The sequence below is a fragment of the Equus asinus genome, chromosome 21 (genome assembly GCF_041296235.1).
Source record: "Equus asinus isolate D_3611 breed Donkey chromosome 21, EquAss-T2T_v2, whole genome shotgun sequence".
NCBI classification, from domain to species: domain Eukaryota; kingdom Metazoa; phylum Chordata; class Mammalia; order Perissodactyla; family Equidae; genus Equus; species Equus asinus.
In genome coordinates, this window is record NC_091810.1 from 27,046,224 (window position 1) to 27,061,704 (window position 15,481).

A 15,481-nucleotide genomic window follows, 5' to 3' on the forward strand; every position below is an offset into this window, starting at 1 on the left:
AATTCTATGAATCAAGCCTTAGTTAGAACTTGTTAAAAATGGCATTTGTAAGATAATCCAAATAAATCAATGTTGTATCTCTCTTTCTCCCTGGAGCTTCCCCAATTGGAGAGAATTATATCAGACTCCATGTTCCTAAAGCCTGCTTCCCAGGCTCTAAGCCTGTCAGATATAAGGGGGCACTATCTTCTGGTGTGTCTTATGATACAAGTCCTTTTTTAATGGTTCTTTGTATTGCAAATTTGGTGTCACACAATGTCTTCTCGTGTCTATATATTTGTTATTATTCTCAGTGCTCATATTATCAATAAAACTCATGGACCTGTCCCGATGAGGAATGACAATGTGAATAACATTGCCATATTCCTGGAAGGCTGAAGGGCCCTGTCACAAGATCTGGTTGGTTGGTCATCTTTGCAGACATGAGCTGTGGGAAGAAAGCCGTAGGCAATGCAATTTTACAGGGAACATATGGGCAGAAATTTACAAGATCCTTGGGGAGGGACTTCTGTTACCCAGATGGTTGCCAAAATTCCTGATCCCTGCACTCTGGAAATGAGACTGGGGGAGTTAATCAGATTAGTATGAATGATGATGTGGGAACTTCAGTGTGTGCCACCTCCCTGGTTCATAGACCTCTAATGAATGCCTTCATTATGGTCCACCTCTTTCAGAAGCTCTTAAAGTTATAGAGATGTCAACCTAGCACCACTTGGTACTTTACTCATTTGTGAGTGATCATGCGCATGCACAGATCTTAATGAGCAGTGCCCAAGAGAATAATGATTAAAACACTCTCTTCTTTCAAGTGCCTTGAACAACAATTTTTTAAAGATTATGGCCATAGTTGCTATCAATAGTCACAGACAAGTATAACTTTTTGTGTATAAATAAAAGTCTCCCAAATGAGAACCAATTTCACAATTTGCTAAAAATTGTGAAAGAAGCTGGTGAAAGAAAAAATAATCTCAGTAATTAAAATTTATTAGAAATTTTCCAGTAATCACCTTGTCTCTATTGCTTACCATTATGACTCCAGGATTTATCACAATATTTGCTACATAGTAGCAACTAATACGTTTTTTTTTTTTTTTTTTTTGATGAAGGAAAAATTAAATTTCCCTGGCCCTTACTTTAGCCCTTTGCACTAACAAAATCAAGAACTGGAAATTACTGTGTTTCTCTGGTTACAGTTCACATAACGTGTGAAAGCCATATCCAACTGAGAACTAGAAATCTTGGGTTACACTCCCTGTTCTCTTCCTACTACTTGGCTGTATTATCTCAAGCAACTAACTACAGCAGAAAGATCTTGGTTTGGCATTAGACAGACCCAATAAACCATTTTAAGTCCTTTCTGCCATTCGCCATTCTGAAGCTTCATGTCTGCATCTGTAAGGTGGTAGTGCAAAATTCCTGTGTCAAAGATTTGATGTCAGAATTAAATAACATGAGGGGTGTTTCATTGAATTAGCACAGTTCTTGGCACAGAGTACTATGAGATAGCTTGTACAGAACTCTCATTATATGCCAGACACTCTTCTAAGTCCATTACATGCATTAACGTACTAAACCCTCATAACATCCCTATGAACTTGGTAATCTTATTATCCCCATTTTATGGATGGGAGAAATGAGAACCAGAAAGGTTAAGTAACTTTCTCAGGGTTACACAGCTAATAATGACAATGAGGGGATTTGAACCCAATCAGACTATCTTCATCATCTGTACTTTTCTCCACTTCTCTACTTACCAATAATAGATGCACACTAAAAGTTAGAGTTTTTCCTAAGATGTTTTAAAAAATACTTGCATTCTCTTGTTATCTGGAATATGGACAAAAAGTCAAGAAAGAAAGGTATCCTGCAATCAGGCTTGGTATTGATATTCAGGTTTGATATTCTTTAGCAAAAAATTCTTTCAGAGCTCTCTGCGACGCCGATCTTCAACTCTGGAGAATCAGGCAGAGAATGGAGGCACAGCAATTTTGACTCTTACCTGCCATGGCTGATCCAGTGCCCTGAGAGACTGGATACGGTCCCACAGTGATTTTCAGTACTGGTCTTACTCTCTTGCCCTGAGATTCTTAGGACCATATTGGAAGCTGAGTCCTACCACACTGCTAAATTCAAGACTGCCCGAGACTGGGGCTGGGTGCCAATGGCATAGCTGCTTTAGCAATAGAGACACCTGTCTCCTAGCAAACTAAATGAGATCACCAACTCATTTACATAAACCAGCAGATGGGGAAGAGTTGCATTTGTTATCATATTTGGCTGGATTTCAACCAATTACATGGACTTAAAATGTTTGGTCTTTCACTGCCAAACTTCTGAGCTAGATACTCTGCTAATGCTTTTTTTTTTTTTTTAAATAAATCTGCTTTTTAAGATTCAAAATATTAATGGCATCTGCTTTGCATTTTTTTCCCTAACCGGCTAATACATGAGTTGAGACACTCACACTTCCCCATTCCTTTCTCATAAAACTTTCTAATAGTCAGTAATTCCACCAGTGACTTCTAAACATTGAAATTGTGACTCTCCATGCACCATTTATTTTTTTAAACAGACCATAGAATAACATATCATATATTATAGTTTAATATTAAAATGTTGTTCACCAGTTTAAACAAAGCATAGTTCCTGGAACATAATAGGTATTTAGTAAAAGATTTGCTGAATGACTGAGTGAACGAATTAAAGAATGAATACTTGAACCATCAGCATCTGAGTATCAGCTTTCACAGCTTTCATGGAAGGCAGTGGGAATTTCACCAACCTCAGCAGGGTCCGGGTAGGGAATAGCAATCAGTCATCCGCTTCAAATCAATATGTACAAAGTGTCCACTCCTGCGAGCACCTCCAGTTTGGGCAGAGGTAGTGTATTTTTCATCTTTCCAACACAGGTTGTTAAGCAGGGCCATCTACATGGCAGAATCTCAATAAATGCTTTTAAATGAGCACAAAAGAAGTGTCAAATTTGACCCTCCCTTCCAAGGAATGCATAAGCCATATTTTAGTAGCAGAAAGTCTGTCTCCAGCATCCTTCGGATTGCTGCCTACTACTCCTACAGGTCAAAATGAATATCAATATAATATTTAGTGAAGTTTCTTAATATTTTAATAGTCCAAACTGTTTCTAGCTCAATTTCCTTTCAAAATGAAAAGGTACTCAGCACATGGGTCTCCCTATGACTTTATTCTAAGACAGGGATTCAGAGAGAAGAACCACTACTTCCGATCATGAGTTACTATGTAGGACATAAAACAATTCATCTTTTGTCATTAAGTTGTGACACTTGCCTGCATGTGGCCTGAGTTCCAATGAGCTTGGCTTTGTCTAATTCCCTGGGTCATTAGCTACGTAATCATAATTATTTTCAGCTGTGCAGACTGCTGTTATTTTTCTCATCCATTTTTCTCCTCCCCTTCTTCATCACATTTCCACATTGATGGAAACCATGAGAGTGCCATCTGGTACAACCTGTGCATGGGGACACTCAAATGAAAGGCAGCCACTGAAGGATGCCCGTATTTCATTAGATGCATTTGTATGCTTCCTTCAGTCTCACGCCTTTTCCTGTCCCTCCAGATTCCCCTTTAGGGAGTTCAAGGGCTCCCCAAAGCTGACTAAATACAGACCTCCTGCCCCCAAAGGCAGTGACATCTGAAGAGCTGTCTCTATTGAGGGTGATACAGTGACACTGAGTTATGAATAACTATATTCGCAGAGAATTAACATTTCCTGCATGTCTACCAACTGACTTAGGCAATTATACAGGCAGCTGCCAAATGAGTATTAACATAACTGGAAAAGCTTCACTGTGTGTGAGTCAGACTATCCAGGCTGTGTGCAGCACCCTCAATATACTGCAGAGGCTTTTATTTCCAAGAACAATTCTTCCACGTGCAGACAATGCCCCATCTTGGAGCATTGGCCTGGAATCCTCCTCAGTAGAAATTACACTGTAGTTTATGGAAAGCAAATGAATCAGAAAGATCCTGCTTCCACTTTTCTTTAAGTTCATGCATTACATTTAGGCAAACTCCCTGATCTCCATGAATATCAGTGAAACTGGTACATTAACTCCTTTTGGGATTCTCAGCTGCTTTATTCAGTGTCACAGGGAGGAAATGGCATTGAAATGGAAGCCAGGAGACATGGGTCCTACTTTAGACTTCATGTTGTGCAACTGAGTATTTGACCTCTGTGCCTTTGAGCTCCTCTCTCTGGGCCTCAGTTTCATCATCTATAAAATGTTCCTCAAAGTGTGGCCCATGGACACCTGCCCCAGAATCACCTAGGATGTTTATTAAATATATAGATTCTTGAGTAGTTTCTGCTTCCAGAAATCTGGAATAGAAATACTTTTCCCTATCCCCCCCACAAAATACAACTAAAAACTATGGATATTATATATAAAACAAGCATAAGAAAATTCTAAAAGGTGGAGAGAAGAAGGCAGCTTGCCTAGGGAGTTCACGAGCCAAGGAATGACACGGCGGTGAGTTTCTTCGGTTTTCTTTTTGCTTCATATACCCTGGATCTGGAGCTGAAGAAGCTGGAAACCTGGAAATAGCAAAGAATGTAGACCAAAAAAGCCTGAACAAAAGATTATTTGCTTTAGCCAAAGTTCCGGGAAAGGGATAGCCTAGCAAGATAGAAAATTTCTATTCAGGAACCACTCTTCTCCAGCCAGACATTACAAAAGGAACTGTGGCCTCATCCCTAACAGCAAAGGCCAAAAAGGGAGCCTAGACTTCTACCCTCACAAGGCTGTAATGAGGTGTCTTGACATTCCTACTGGGTAATGTCAAAAAACGCCAATTGGGGAGCTAAAACTTTTATCTCCACAGGCAAGTCCTAAGGCTCCTGTCTCCACAGTGTCAGTGGAGACCAACCACACAAGAAACCAGATCTCTCATCCTAACTCTGCAGTAATGGGGAGCTCTACTCCTCTGGTATCAACAGAAACTGTGGGGAACTTGGACTTCTACCTCCATTTGGCAGTAACGGGACAATGTCACCCTCTTGCTAGACTTGCCAGAGTGTCATCAGAGAAAGTCAGCAAAAGCAGAAGGTTTAACTAAGATCTAGAGTCTTATAACATTCTATGAAAATGTCCAGGTTTCCATAAAAAAAAATCACTCATCAGACCAAGTACTAGGAAGATCTCAAACTAAATGAAAAAAGAAAAACCAACAGATGCCACTACCAAGATAAGAAGAGATGTTAGAAGTATCAGACAAAGATTTTAAAGCTGCCATGATAAAAATGCTTTAGCAAGCAATCGCAAACCCACATGAAACAAATGAAAAATAGAAAATCTCAGCAAAGAAAGAAAAGTTATAAAGAAGAACCAAATGGAAATTTTAGAATTGATGAATACAATAACTGAAGTAAAATTCTCAATAGATGGGCTCCATAGCAGAAAGGAGGGAATAGAGTAGAGATCAGTAACTGAAAGATGGAGCAATAGAAATCACCCAGTTTGAACAGAGAGAAAATAGACTGAACAAAAATGAACAGAGCCTCAGGGAGCTACTGGACGATAACTAACCATTGAACATTCATGGCATCAAAGTACCAGAAGGAGATGAGAAAGAAGCCAAAGTTGAAAAGTACTCATAGAAATAATGGCTGCAAACTTGCCGAATTTGACAACAGATATACACCTTGAGACTCAAGAAGTTGATTAGATGCTGAACTATGTTAAGATATAATACAATCAAACTTCTGAAAACTGAAGACAAAGAAAAAAATTTTGAAAACAGCCAGAGAAAAATGGCACATTTACCTACAGAGGAAGACAACTAGAATGATATTTTCTCATCAGAGATCATGGACACCAGAAGGAAATGACAAAATAGTTTTCTAGTTCTTAACAGAATTGTCAATCTAGAATCCTATAACAAGTGGAAATATCCTGGGAAGAAAGGGAAAATAGAGACATTCTCAGATAATGGAAATCTAAGAGAATTTGTACTATCAGACCTACCCTAAAAGAAAGGCTAAAGAAAGTTCTCAAAACACAAAGGAAATGATGCGAGAATGAAACATACATCAGGAAGGAAGAAAAAATATGGTCAGCAAAAATATGGATGAATAACATGTGACTTTTGTTTTCCTCTTGAGTTTTCTGAAGTATATTTGATCGCTGAAAGGAAAATTATGACACTACCTGACATGGTTCTAAATGTATGTAGAGGAAATATTTAAGACAATTATATCATAAATGGGGGAAGATAAATGGACATAAAGGGAGCCAGAAGGAGTGGAGCTCGTATCAGGGAAGCAAGAGCTTTTCCCATACCCTCTAGCAGATTTCTCATTGTGTCTCACTGAAAAGAACTCTCCACCATGGCCGCCTAGAGGCAAAGGAATCAGGGAAGTAAGTGCTTTTAGCTGGGCACATGGATTTTGTTAGAAAGGAAAAAGGGAAGAATAAGTATTTGGTGGACCCCAAGCAGTGTCTGATACTAATTTTGAGAGTCAATGAAAGAATTATATAAGATACTTTTTCTAAAATGCTTAACACAGTTCCTAGCCCATATTATTAACTGCTTTAATAAATGTCTCTTCCCCTGTAATGGAAACATACAAGGATAGCATAATATCAGGTTCCACATATCTAGAATTGTCATATAGTAGTTGACCTAGTTTTTTATTGCCAAGAATAATTTCAGATCTGTTCACGGGCTTTGATGTACTTTCTATTTTCTTGGCTGAGGACTGTGAAGTATAAGCTGAGAATTCAACAGTAAACAAGGGTGGTGATAGGGGGCCCTGGGGTCAGTAAGTTTAGAAAACATGTTGAAGGGAAATGCCCACTATCAATACATACAGTGGACCTAGGAAAAGACACTGGTGATGCAGCAACGGATAACCCCTGATTCTTCAGTTAGAAGGGAAATATAGAGCCTTCCCCCAACAGAGGAAAGTATACCCATTCACATCCCTCCCTCAAGTACACACGTGGTTTCCTGCGGCCACACTCTTCAACCAAACCATAATTAAATATCTTATTTGAGGGAATGAAGTGAAACCACACCTGTTCTAAGCCTGGTCCTGGAGCACGGAACCCAGGGTACTCTGTATTTCTGTGTCTGGTCCCTATCCTTTCCACTTCCCTTCCTGAAGGAATTCCTTTTTATATAAGCTGAAACCAAGCCCACATTCCAGTTGTTCTGAATTATTTCAGGAGCACACCCCTGACACAAAGATGCCAGAGAACTTGATAAATTATAAGCTTTGTGAACTCTAGTTAAAAAAGAACAAAAAGGAAGAAAAAAGAAAAAGCAATAAACAAAAACTCAGCAATGACAACAGCAAGAGCAAGAAAAGTACTAGATGATTTACAGACCAGAATCCTCCCGAATTATTAGAGCCTCTACACTCCATGGATATAGGTTTGGAATATGCAAAGCGTTATTTATTTTTATGTTTTTGGCAAGGGTATCAAGTTAAATTTAAAGAATCCTATTAGATCAGACACTGTCGGATGTCCACCCAGTATACATTCCCCAGTTCTTTTTCTTTTGACACAACTACAATGTTGTAAGTTATCTACCCGTCTCCCATACAGCCACAAACTCAGGTCTGAGACTCACCAGTTCTTGGATCAGAAACAGGCATATGGGTCAACTCAGGCCAATGAGGCTTCAGAAGGCTTCTGTGAAAATCTACTTGCTGCTAAGAAAGATAATCTCCCTTTTTCTTCTCAACGTTGCCATTTTGGGGATGGAACCCATGAACTGCTTCAGCCATCGTGCAACCAGTCAGAAGATCTAACCAACGCAAGGAGATGGAGAAAACCTGTCTTTGATGTCATTTTTGAGTCATTCACCGCACCAAGCCTGAAGCCTGTTCTACCGTTAACTTCCAATTAGATGAAATCATAATTTTCCCTATCTTTATTCCGCTTTCAGTTGTCATTGGAATCAGAAGGACCCAAATTGATACATCTCAAAAAACCAAAACGGTAAAAATTAAGTATTCGGGAAAAATCATTTTGGTGAGCTGGAAATCAAGCTGAAAATCAAAACACAAAGTGCGTTAATTTCCACCTTGGTTTTAAAAATTATTTCCAAATTGTATTAGCTTCCTTCTCATATTGGGAGGCACTGTAGAGTAAATATTGTTTACTCTTTATTTACTTATGATATTTTTTGCCCAGATCTTGCAGGACGTTAGAGTATCTTTTATAAATGTAGATATAGATGGTCCTGGTGACACTTGAGCCCCAGGGACTATGTACATAATGTAGCTGTACTGATAACAGGGTGAACCTTGGAAGATTTTCTTGTCTTTTTAAGTTATTCCCTCATATCTTTGATTTTTTTTCCTTGTGTTTTTGCTGAGGAAGATTAGCCCTGTGCTAACATCTGTGCCAATCTTCCTCTACTTTATATGTCAGCTGCCACCAGAGTGTGGCTGACAAGTGGTGTAGATCTGTACCCAGGATCCAAACCCAGGAACCTGGGCTGCCTGAGTGGAGTATGCCAAACTTAACTGCTACGCCATGGGGCTGGCCCCATATCTTTGATTTTTATCTTTATATGTTTCCTATTGCTCAAAGCCTAAAATTCAAAAAGATTTTGGTTGAGCGAGTATTGTGTTAGTTGCATCTAGTTAATGAATACATTCTTAATGGTAAAGGAGTAAAGCAATCGTGAAGGCAAAAGTACATGTATATGTTTATTAAGGGAGCTGTTAATTAAAGGTGCGCCTTCAACTGGCCACAGACCCATACACAAAGATAGACAGAGAGAGACAGAGAGAGAGAAAATAAAATGTAAACCTGTTTGGTATACATACATCCAGCAAATCAAAGAGAAGAGTGAATTATTTAGCATGGCACCAGCTGAAATTAAGGTAAATTTTGACTAGAAATGAAGAAAATGCTTCCTGACAGTGAAAATAATTGGATTGTAAAGTCACATCCCGAGAGAGAAGGCACTTTATCTTGGATCATTTGCAAAGGTGCAAACACACAGTGGAAATATTCAGGCAAGTCCCCATTAGGGAAATAATTTCTCTCATGGCTAATTGTTTTAATGTGGCCCAGTGATTCTGTTCTTTCTCCCTTTTTGAAATAAACTGGTGAAATGGCAAAAGGAAAATAGTCCTATTAAAGATATGAAGAAATAAGTGTGTGCTATATAATTATAGTGAATATGCACATATTTAAAAATTTAAGATCATTAACAATGATCCACGGAATGAGAAAATTTTAGGGGCTAGAACGAATCACCAAGTCATTCAGCCTCTCATTAGACAGATAATAACTATCATTTACTCAGCATTTACCTGTACCAGACACTGTTCATTCTTTTTTAATCTGTCCCACCCATTCCTGTAAAGCAGGCCTTATTATCTTCTTCCAAAGAGGAGGAAATTGGGCTCAGAGAGCTGAAATATCTACCTGAGATCACACAGCTGTTGAGTCTATGAGTCAGGACGTTAATCCAGTTGGTCTGGCTCACAGTTGGAAAGAAGCTCAAAGTTTCTTTCCTTTACACCATGTTTCTCAGGAGGCAAAGATCCTGAGGCCCAGAGGGTGAAGCATCTGGGCCCAAGCCTTGCAGCTGGTTAATGACAGGGCCGTCACTATCCTCAGGTCTCCACCCTCCTCCTGAGTCCAGTGCTCTTTATCAGCACATTACCTAAATGGACCACCTCAGTTAACAATCAGGTTCTAACATCAGGGTAATTAGGGGCAGGGCCACCGGCTTCTCTGGCTGGTGATGATTAAACTGCTTTCAAAAAATGTGCCTCCCTGTGAGTAGCTTCTCTACATGCCTTATTGTCCCCCTTTCCCCTAGAATCTTTTTATGATAGTTAAAGCCTTAAAAATGTAAAACCTTAAAAATCGTTGGAAAGGCTCTACCCTTCCTAGCTACACATTTGGAGAAAGAGGACATGTTACTACTCCAGAGAGAGCATGATCCATTTGCTCTATACGTTGATTTCCTTAATCTGGCTTCCTACATTCCTCCCCACCAACCCTAAACCTAGCTCCCCCCAAAATCCCCTTTCTTACCTTCAACTTCCTGGTATTTCTACCATTGGCATGCACCCTGCTTTCTCCCGCGTTGAATTTTCCTGCCTCTGCCCAGAGTTTTGTTGGCAAGTCTTTTATGTCAAAATTAATCTGACTTCTCTTTGGAGAAGCCAGACTTCCTTCCTGTGATCCGTGAAAGGTCAGTCCTTATGCTAGCTTGGTGGGGAGGCTAGCAATGTTCTTGCTTACGAATGTGAAAGAGCCACTGGCAAAATCTGAGTTCAAGTGACCTGGTTTACAACTTTGACTTCCAGCCACCCACAATCATAAGCCAAGTGGTCCATGACGGGCACTAAGCAGGGCATTTAAGAAACTAATAATCCAAGAATAAAGCCATTCACAATATCTACGCAAAGCAAAATGGACTGATTTCCTTGAGTTTCTTCCTTTCCAACTTCTGCCTTTTCCTTTCTCTTTCCTGTTGCTCTTTCCCTTCTCTTTAAAGACTACATTCAAGACAGGGTTGTCTCTTTCAATTGCAAATTAAACACTGGCTCTCTAAACACAAGTTCACTCTTGGCAAGCCTTGCAAAAAGACATTTAAAAGCCGCATTCAAAGTGGCGGAGGGATTCAGGTTCTGGAGACATCACAAAATGATTCCTTATTGGAAGCCGCGGGTAAAACCAGTGGCTAAGGAAGCCGGACCAGCCCCTTCCGGATGGTCCAGTGGAAAATGCTCTGTGAATTTTGCCATTTACAATAAAAATAACATGTATTTACAAATACGGTGAAGACGGTTGCCTCTCTGAACCCTGTAATATTCTCTCAGTTTTAATTGGCACCCAACTTGAGGCTCTGTAAGTGAAAACAGAGAAGGCGAACTGGAAGGAAACTTTGAGAAAGATTTAGGAACTTTGAAACCACAACCTTTTGACACATTTTCACTCATGAGCACTGGAACAGGTGACCTCTGGGGCTGAACTGCAAAACTTCAGGATGAGGAAACACACACACGAACAAATACATAGCAAAGTTCATCGAAGTACCCAGAGTAAGAATACTACACTGCAGGCTTGGTTCTAAGAGGGCTGGTTTGAAAAGGAATGTTCTTCTCTGTCCTGAACTGGAATTCACTGCACAAGAACAATGCTCTCTTCAAAGATTCTGGCACATACACAGATAGCAGGAGCCATCCAAAAATCCTTGATAAACATAAACAGGCTTTTTCACAGTGGCTGGAAGCAAAGTGATTTGCAGCATGAATGAAATTTTTTGACCTCAGAACAAAAACGCTTCCTTGCCTCATGGTAAACTTGTGAAACTAGAGACCATTATAATCTCTGTGGTCTGGTTTTACTGAGGTGGACGATATATAGTGGTTTGACAGTGGCCCATGTTCAATATTGATTTTTGTCCCTTTTAAGTTACTATTAATAGCAGAACACGACAAATCAAAACCGATATAACGTTGCAACCTGCAGAAAGTAATTCTTTGGAAGAGAGAAGCTGAACCTAAACTTTTTTGAAAAAAAGAGAGTCCTAATGTAAACATAAAACATACATGCTTTATTCAAGAAAAGCAGAGCACCATGCAAAAAGGCAATTCTCTTGATACAGCCACCAGAGTCATTACTGTTGAAGATGTGTGCATTTTTCAAAGCCACATTTCTGAGTGGAATTCAATATTAACAGTGCATCCAGTGGTGTCTTTCTCTGGCAGGAATATTATAAGGGGACTAGTTGAAATTCGGTGGCAGGTAATCTAGAAGAAGTCTCTACCTATAAATCACCTCAGTACTCTGAAGATTGCTATGATCGCCCTCACTTCATCTCTGTTGAAATCCATTCTCTATAGTTCGTCCTCTATCAAGTTGAAGGCTGATTTACTGGGTATTCTGGCCATTTGCAAGATGGCGAGCGCTGTATAGGAAGAAAGTAATATTTCATGAATATTAAAACACGCCCGGTATTTCTTATTTTATTCAGATTTGAACAAGGCTGAGATGGAGTATTTTGTGTGTTCATTGGTTTGTCTGCAGAATTTCCGTAGCAATCTGGCCAACTGTTATTTCTTCATTTATTTAAAAAAAATTATTATTAAATGTGAAAAATTGTACCTGGCACATGGCATAGCAGAGGCTGGTAATATAAAGGTTAACAAGGTACAAGCCTCCAGTTAGAAAATAAATAATAGGGATGTAATGTACAGCGTGGTGACTATAGTTAAAAACACTATATTGCATATTTGAAAGTTGCTGAGAGAGTAGATCTTAAAAGTTATCATAAGAAAAAAAGTGTTTTAAGCTGTGTGGTCATGATATGTGGCTAAAATGGAATGGATGGAGGTGGATGGCACAGAGGAAGTGGGGGGATGAGGTTCAGGGTATTAGAAGAAACATTCATGGAAAGTTGATGGACAAATCTTCACATAACCTTATTTTTTAGAGAGTTGAGTGGAAACAACCTATATTTCCATCAAGAGGAGATAATTCAAGAAAGATTGGTACATGAAAAGATGCTCAACATCACTAATCATCAGGGAAATGCAAATCGAAACCACGAGATATCACCTCACACCTGTTAGAATGGCTGTTACCAAAAAGACAAGAAATAACAAGTGCTGGTAAGGATGTGGAGAAAAGGGAATCCTGTGCACTGTTGGTAGGAATACAAATTGGTGTAGCAGCTACGGAAAACAGTATGGAGATTCCTCAAAAAACTAAAAGTAGAACTACCATATGATTCAGACTTTCTACTTCTGTGTATTTATCCAAAGAAAACAAAACACTAACTTGAAAAGATATATACACTTCCATGTTTATTGCAGCATTATTTACAGTAGCCAAGACATGGAAACAGCCTAAGTGTCCATCAATAGATGAGTGAGTAAAGAAAATGTGGTGTATATATACAATGAAATATTATTCAGCCATAAAAAAGAATGAAATCTTGTCATTTGCAACAACATGGATGGATCTTGAGGGCCTTATGCTAAGTGAAATAAGTCAGACAGAGAAAGACATATACTGTATGATCTTACTTACATGTGGAATCTAAAACAAAAATCAAAAAGAACCCAAGCTCATAGATTGGTGGTTGCCAGAGGCAGGGTGTTGAGGGTAGGATAAATGGGCGAAGGAAGTCAAAAGGTACAAACTTCCAGTTACAAAAAAAAATAAGACTTGGGTTATAATGTACAGCATGGCAACTATAGTTAATAATACTGTATTGCATATTTGAAAATCACTGACAGCAAATCTTAAATGTCCTTGTTACACACACAACAAATTCTGTAACTATGTATGGTGACAGATGGTAACTAGACTTTCTGTGGTGATCATTTCTTAATGTATACAAATATCAAATCATTATGTTGTACACCTGAAACTAATACAATGCTGTATGTCAATTATACCTCAATTAAAAAAATTGAAAGGTAGGTAAATTCTTACAATAGGCAATTATGTAGCCGTTCAATGAGATGTTTATGAAGAGGTTTTGTCGATGATTGAAAGTGCTTTTGATAAAAATGGGAAAAGCAGGATATAAAGGTGTGTATTTAAGAAATGAACACTGAAACTTGCTAGCTCCCATACAATGAAACAAAACGCTGGACATACATTCGTAAAGTATAATATTTTAATGTTAAATCTATCAGTTTTGATATTCAATTGTTATGTTCCAGGTGTTATGTTCGGCCTCTATCTTATCTCATTTATGCCCATCAAAACGGTAAGAAGAAGGCATATGATGGTACACAGGAGTAAACTGAGGTAAGAAGGCTCAATGAACTCACTTGCTATCATAAGGCTAGAAAGTGGCTGAGCCAGCTGAGAAATTATCTACTACTATCTTTTAAATTGTTTTTTTCTTTTCTTCATTTTCCAGTTTTATACTGTGGAAATATACCGCAGTATAATTTTGAAAATAAATTGGATGTCAAGTCAACTAAAGAGATATAATTGCAACTTGTGCTTCACTGGCGATCTGATTTTTCTCTCCCCTCCCTGGTTCTTGACTATGTCTTGATGGCTGGCTTTCTAGTCCGTTTTCAATTCATTAAGTGCTCATTTAGCATTTACTATGTTGCTGGTGTTATTGATTCTATTTACCCTCAGAACCACTGGGCACGAGCTACTGAAACACAAATTCTCTTTCAGTGCAATTACCCTTGTGCTAGGGAAATGACTTCCTGTGCTTTTACTTCTTTCTATTTGTTGAAGATGGGTGGCCAGAGGATTTGCACAATTGAAGTTGGCCTTCTGACTTGCCTTCAGCAAATTCCTTATATCTGTATGAAAACCTCAAATTTCGTAATTCCAGTGAACTCTTGCCTCGTAATATTCCTGTCTCTGCCAAGGAAACAAGCAGCATTTGGGGACTGAAAGGCGGCCAACATGAGTCGTGTCAGCAACCGTAGATGCCTCCACTTTTTGCTCTTAGCAACTTCCAGCTTTTCTCTAACTATGAATTGAGGAAGCAATAGTGTGCAAAGGATTTATTTTTATCTTCTTTTCTGCCTGATGTTTTATTGATGTCCTCATAACAAGTGGCTACAAATATTTTACTTCAATAAAATGTTTTCAAGAATGTGACTATTTTTCTGAATTTATGACATCACTTTGGCTTTGATTATTCTGTTGGTTTTGGGGGTATTCTAAGCTAAAAAGAAGAAGCAACTAAAAACGACTGTGATAATTTTATATACTCTAAAGACGTCCTTGAACATAAAGTTGATTATCTAGAATATAAAAATTCATACCTGGAAGACTTTTTGCAGAAATTTTCTAAGGACGTTTGCTAAATATTTCAAAATCATGGAACAATAAATACAATAACCATAACAAAAGCAACAATGATTGAGGCATTACTATAGGCGAGATGCTGTGCTAATTTTTTTAATTAAAATATTATTTATTTCATTTAATCCTCCAAACAAAGATAGGAGTTAGGTATTATTACTGACTTATAGATGGATGAGCAGCCCGCAGCTTGGAGATGCTCTGTAACATGTGTCAGGACACACAACCAATAAACAGCAAAGCTGGGATTGAAGCCCAGCTCATTCTCACTCTAATGCATAGCTTTCAATAACCATTATGTACTGCATGGTTAAATCATATTTGGCAAATGAGATGACATTTATGTCCATTCATTTTTAAATAAGACTACAGCTTGGGAAGCCAGGAAAGTTTTATTAACATCCATGTCATTCAGTTCCGTTTATGTTGAGTGTGCCTGTGTGTTAAAGGAAAGCTGCTTCCGGGATATTGATCAAAGCCCATCAAACTCACAAAGGAAGAGGGGAAACAGCAGATCTAATTTACCGACCGCAGGTCCCCAAACGCACATGTATATAATTAAATCAATTGCCTAATTTTAATAAACTTCGCCTCCACATACATAATCAATAGTATGAATTTAAATTAGCTCTCATATTTTTACAGAAATAATCTGCAGCATGTAATACTTA

At 38.5% G+C, this 15,481-nt stretch overlaps 1 long non-coding RNA gene across 1 annotated transcript in view; it reads right to left on the bottom strand.

Annotated features, from left to right (window-relative positions):
• LOC123279508 (uncharacterized) overlaps positions 1-10,277 on the bottom strand; it is a 28,510-nt gene extending 18,233 nt beyond the window's left edge. Inside the window, exons 1-2 of the long non-coding RNA XR_011496526.1 lie at positions 10,047-10,277; positions 7,615-7,791 (exon numbers count right to left, since the gene is read on the bottom strand). This is a non-coding gene — a long non-coding RNA (uncharacterized lncRNA). The remainder of the gene's footprint in view (positions 1-7,614; positions 7,792-10,046) is intronic.
• Between the last annotated feature and the right edge of the window lie 5,204 nt (positions 10,278-15,481).